The sequence below is a fragment of the Gossypium hirsutum genome, chromosome A08 (assembly GCF_007990345.1).
Source record: "Gossypium hirsutum isolate 1008001.06 chromosome A08, Gossypium_hirsutum_v2.1, whole genome shotgun sequence".
Lineage (NCBI taxonomy): Eukaryota > Viridiplantae > Streptophyta > Magnoliopsida > Malvales > Malvaceae > Gossypium > Gossypium hirsutum.
In genome coordinates, this window is record NC_053431.1 from 24,306,700 (window position 1) to 24,312,665 (window position 5,966).

General features: G+C 40.0%; 1 non-coding gene across 1 annotated transcript; it reads left to right on the plus strand.

Annotated features, from left to right (window-relative positions):
- Positions 1-5,657: 5,657 nt before the first annotated feature.
- Positions 5,658-5,764, plus strand: LOC121205780 (small nucleolar RNA R71). The gene has a single exon (XR_005900855.1). It is a non-coding gene; the product is annotated as a small nucleolar RNA R71 (small nucleolar RNA).
- The last annotated feature ends 202 nt before the right edge of the window (positions 5,765-5,966 follow it).

Sequence of the window (5,966 nt, forward strand, 5' to 3'; positions counted from 1 at the left end):
AATTTGCCAAGTGCGTGTTCGGATCCTCATCCTGCAAACCATCAAACTAAACAAACTGTTGTATCATCTAAATTGTGTTAGGTTTTAGTTCGAAATTATTTGCAGCAATAGTAGGTCTAACTATACTAGACTCAGTTCCTGTTAAAGAAGGTTTAGCATAATCATTCATAGTACGTGAAGCGGGATTTTGATTAGCTGCAATTACAGGAGACAGCTGATCGCTTAGGTTTTCAGCCATCTCGTAGGTTGGGGTTTGAGTATCATCTTCTCGCTCGTTCTCTGTGTAGTGTAAACTACGCCTTATTTCTTTTTGATTTTTTTGAATTATACTATCGATTTCTTCGTCAAAGAGTAATGGTCCTAACGGGTTTCTTCTAGTCATAAACTATAAAAACTTGTCCAGAGAGAGAAAAAAGTAAAATAAAATAAAATTGCAAGAAAAATAAATGGCTAAAGTAATAAAAATTTAGTGTTCCTAATATTTCAGTTCCCCGGCAACGGGGCCAAAAACTTGATCGCGTGATTCGTAACAAGTAATAAATATTTATAATGAAGATCAAACCTAGACTAACTATTATCACGACGAAAAGGCAAGCGCACCTATCGAACAATAGTATAGTAATGGCAAGACCGGGATATCGTACCCAAGGGAACCAAAAGTACTAGTAATAACTATCTTTTTATTATCTAGCCTAAGAATAAAAGGATTTGTTTTAATTAACTAATTATTTAAACTAAGAACGCACAGAGAAAAGAATTGGGGAATTGCTTTTGGGAAAATCAATTGACTTGAGACAATACCTAAGGAAAAATCCACCTAGACTGTACTTGTTATTCTGGCTCTGATTTGGATGATTTATTCTTTCAACTTGTTCCGTAGAGATCCCTAAGTTATGTTATTAGCACTATTCAAGACTAATAACATCTAATCCCTAGATTGAATAACCGAGACTTTTCTCTAATTAACACTCTAGGGTTGCATTAACTCGACCTATGGATCCCCTTATTAGGTTTCACCCTAATCTGGCAAAATCTTGTCACCCTATATCCAGGCGCACAATCAACTCCACTTAATTATGGCAAATGTACTTTTAGACAAGGTCTATTCCTACTCTGAATAAAAGCGTGTCTTGAATCAGTATCCTGGGATATCAAAACAAGAATTAAGAACACATAATTAAAAACAAGTTAAATATTTATCATACGATTTAGAAAATAATAACAAGATTTGTCTTAGGTTTCATTCCCCTTAGGTATTTAGGGGATTTAGTTCATAACTAAATAAGAAAACATCTCAGAAGAATAAAGAATACAAAACATAAAGAAAACCCAAAACTTCTGAAGGGGAATTGAGGAGCTATCTTCAGTCGTGATGATGAATCCGGCTTCTGAGATGGAACAATCGGCTTCCTTGGGGTAATTTATTACCCCTCTTCTCTGTCTCCCCTTTTCTCCTCCTCTAGTACGTATTTATAGGCTTTGGAATGCCTAGAAACCCTCCAAAGTGGCCTTTTTCGAATTGGACTTAACTTGGGCTTAGCAGGGACACGTCCGTGTGACACGGTCATGTGACGTGGTTGCCAGGCCGTGTTTGATCCGTTATATTGCACACGGCCATGTGGGTCAATGGCCAGGCCGTGTGAATCGTGAAATCCTTGGTCGACACCCTTGAAAGACACGGACGTGTGAGCTACCCGTGTGGCAAGGCTTAGGCCGTGTCATCTTCTCGATTTTGTCCGTTTTGTCCCTTTTTGGTTCATTTTTGGCTCCTTTTGACTCTTGGTGCTCTTCTGAGTACAAAACATGAAATTAAAGAATTAGGAGCATCGAATTCACCAATTCTAATGAGAAATCATCTATAAAATGCATTAAACATGGGGTAAAAATATGTATAATTTACAGTTTATCAAGACGCCAGTGCTCTCTCGCCTTCCTGTAATCGTGTGAGCCAAAACGTTGTGTAGGTACCTCAAAGATGGAGGGAGAGCCGATGCCTTGGAGCAGCTAGGATTGTAGGTGGCTAAACCCGGTACTAGTGCGTCCCAGCACCGTGAAGGAGAACGATGGATGTGGCAGTTGAGAGCATCTAAGTCATTCTCCTCCTTAAACTCTTCCGTATATAAGCCCAGTGCAGTACTGAATTCTGGGACGCTTAGCTGGTGGACTAATCCGCCTAGGCGAAATTGGACCGTGCCGGGATCATCGTAGTTCGTCATCACGGTCTGAAGATGAAATGTTGAGCATAATTCCATCGTGAGCTCGAGATACATCGGCTCGATGATCCCAAAGAAAAGCTCCCAAGGGTCGGTGGTTAGGAGGGCCCAAATCGCATCAGCCAACTGAACTTGTTCTATTGCAGCCCAGTTATTGCAATGGCCCACAATTGAAGGTCGGGCCCAGAGTATTTGGAAAAGTTCTTCTTGGGGCCCGATGGGGAACCTCAGGAAAGGGTGAAGAACTTCCGTGGTAGGACCCAAGGAAGATGACGCTCCCTTCCTTTTCTTTGAAGCAGGGACATCGGCCTTTTTACCACGTGAAAATGACATTGTATACCTACAAGTGGAAACATCAATTCATCTTGATGAGTAGACAGGGGACAACGCGACTAAATTCGAGTAGGAAAATCCATAAATATGTTCAGCCACAACTACTAAGTTTAACTAAAACAATAAGTTCAATGGCCTATTTTTTTGGCATTAGCATGGTGATAAAAGTAAAAATGGAAAAAAATGGAATGCAACATACTATATGAATGAACAAAAATGTCAACACAAGAGGCATGAATATTTCAACTATCCTAACCATGAATATGCACTTCTAACTAATCAAACGGAGTAGAGAAATCGTGTAATGAGTAAGAATTTGAACATGAAAAAGATGATAACTTATTCTATAAATGAAATTTGAGTGATAGAAAGATGAAAGTAACGTGAAAAATATAGATTACTATGATAAATAGCATTATAAATCATTAAAATAAAAGAGAAAGGAGTAAACAAATGCTAAAGGAGAGAGATTGGGTGTCGAAAATAGAGTTGGAAGCGGAGCACGGGCGTGGCGGGGAGGACGTGTGGACTTATAGAGACCAGGGTTAGGGTTTTGGGTGAAGAAGACAATGAATAGTGCAACCTATCTATAGATTTTGGGGCACACGACCAGGTAACACGCCCGTGTTCCCCAATTTCAGCCTGTATGATTCGCGAATTTTGAATTTGGGCGCACCTGACATTTAGTCCACGCCCTTGTTCCTTGGGCGTGTGGGTGCACACGGCCGTGTCGTACGACCATGTCTGACTTCGTTCACTTATCCCACGTCCATGTATGTAGGCCCACGCCCGTGTTGGTTTAACAGGTTTGACCACGGTTGCTTGGCACGGGCGTGCTTTCGGCCACAGTTTTAAGGCACGGACGTGTTGCATGCCTGTGTTGTTTTGGCAGGTTCGCCCACGGCCATGTCGCACTACCGTGGTGATTTATCATAGCCTGTGTTGGGGATATCTTTGCCCTAAGTAGGCCCGTGTGCTTGGCCGTGTCTGTGTGGAAAAACCTATATTCACAATCTCCGTTAGTAAGTTAGGTGTTAAATACTAAAATCTAAAGAAATTAGTATTGTTAGTGCTCGGGTTGCCTCCCGAGAAGCGTTTATTTATAGTCTAAGCTCGACTTACCTCTCCATTAAATGGTCATGGTGGTTCGAGGAGTTTATACTCCTCATTCCTATTATCATTCTCATCAAAATAGGGTTTTAGATGGGTGTTGTTTACCTTAAAAGTGCTAAAATTGGGATGACTTACCTCGACTGTATCGAATGGGAAAATTCTAAGTATTGTAAGAGGGATTTCTTCATTCAGTTTGGTAGTGACAATGTGAGGATCTGCGTCATCTAATAATACTTTATCTCCAACCTTAAGTTAATTTGGGAAGGTATTGAGCTCGTTCTGGTGTAGTTTTGGTTTATCGTATGTTCTCGGTTTATGCATCCGCCATTCATCTAGCTCCTCTATTTGTAGCCTTCGATCTTCATGAATAGGTCCACTACTACTGCTTGGGAATGACTCATGTGCTTCCTTCAGACTCATTTCCTGCAAAGTAGGTTGTGCCATATTGTCAGTTTTAGTAGAATGGTTTAGACGATCACCTTCAATTTCTGATGTGTTCCAGAATTGCGAGCTTGAAGGGTGATTGTTTCTTCTCCCACACGGAGTGTGAGTTCACCTGTGCCAAAATCAATAATTGTTTTAGCAGTTGCTAAAAGGGCCTTCCTAAAATCAAAGGAGTGTTGCTATCCTCCTCTATGTCTAGAGCAATGAAATCAACGGGAAATATAAATTTATCGATTTTAACTAGCACATCTTCAATAATACTTTAAAAAATCTTATATTTTTTTCTGCTAATTGAATGTTCATCCTAGTCTGTTTGGGTTTCCCAAGACATAATTGTTGGAACATTTTGTAGGGCATGACGTTAATACTAGCCTCTAAATCAGCTAATGCATTGTTAACATCTAAATTACCAATTAAGCAAGGAATCGTAAAACTCCCTAGATCTTTTAGTTTGTTAGGTAGTTTATTCTGTAGAATAGCTGAGAAAACTGTGTTTAGCTTCACATGCGACGCCTCGTCCAACTTTCGCTTATTTGCTAAAACCTCTTTTAAAAATTTCATTGTGTTTGGCATCTGCAATAGAGCTTCAATAAACGGTAAGTTAATATGTAATTTTTTTAAGAGTTTAAGGAATTTACCAAATTGTTCATCTGAGTGGTCTTTCGTTGTTGCATTGGGGTATGGCACACGAGGTTTATATTCGACATTCACTAATTTATTTTTATTATGACCTACCTCAACTTGACCTCTGCTCACTGCAGTTTCTTGCCTCGGTTCTGGCTCAGGCTCAACGAATCCTTCTTCATCTTGAACATTAATCGTGTTGAGTTGTTCCCTTGGATTGGGTTCAATATTACTTGGCAAGCTACCTTGTGGTCATTCAGAAATTAGTTTGGAAAGCTGGCCTATCTGAGTTTCGAGCCCTTGGATTGACGCTTGTTGATTTTTAAGTGTTGTCTCGGTGTTCTGGAAACCGGTTTCTGACACCAAGATAAATTTAGACAGCATCTCTTAAAGGTTTAGTTTCTTTTCCTGTTGATAGGGTGGTTGCTGAAAACTCGGAGGATTTTGTGGTCTTTGATTTCCTTGACCGCCCCACGAGAAATTGGGATGGTTCCTCCAACCTGCATTATAAGTGTTACTATATGGGTTATTTTGGATCAAGAATTGTTACCCATGTAATTTAACTGCTCGTTCTCCATGTTGTGGCCATAAGGTGGGTATTCTGAATTTTTCGATCCACCTCCACTTGCTTCGCACTGCATTACTGGGTGAACTTGTGAAGAACTAAGAAAACCATCAATTTTCTTATGCAAGAGTTCTACCTGATTAGAGAGCAAGGTGACCGAATCGACGTTATGAACATCGACTATTTTTGTTGGCTTTGTCCTCATGACTTGCCACTGATAGTTATTCAGTGACATCTCCGCTATAAACTCATAAGCATTTTCAGGTGTTTTATTATTGATGGTTCCGCCAGCAGCTACGTCAACCATTTGTCGAGTCGAAGGATTTAGGCCATTATGGAATGTTTGAACTTGTAGCTAAAGCGGTAACCCATGGTGAGGGCACCTTCTCGATAAGTCCTTGTATCTCTCACATGCATCATAAAGAGTTTCTAAGTCCATCTGCACAAACGAAGAGATATCATTACGTAATTTGGCTGTTTTAGCCGGCAGAAAATATTTTAATAGAAATTTTCGGTCATTTGTTCCCAAGTAGTGAGTGACCCTTGTGGTAATGAGTTCAACCACTGTTTAGCTTTGTTCCTCAATGAAAAAGGGAATAACCGGAGACGAATGGCATCGTCAGAAACACTATTAATTTTAAATGTATCGCAGAATTCCAGAAAATTTTCCAAGC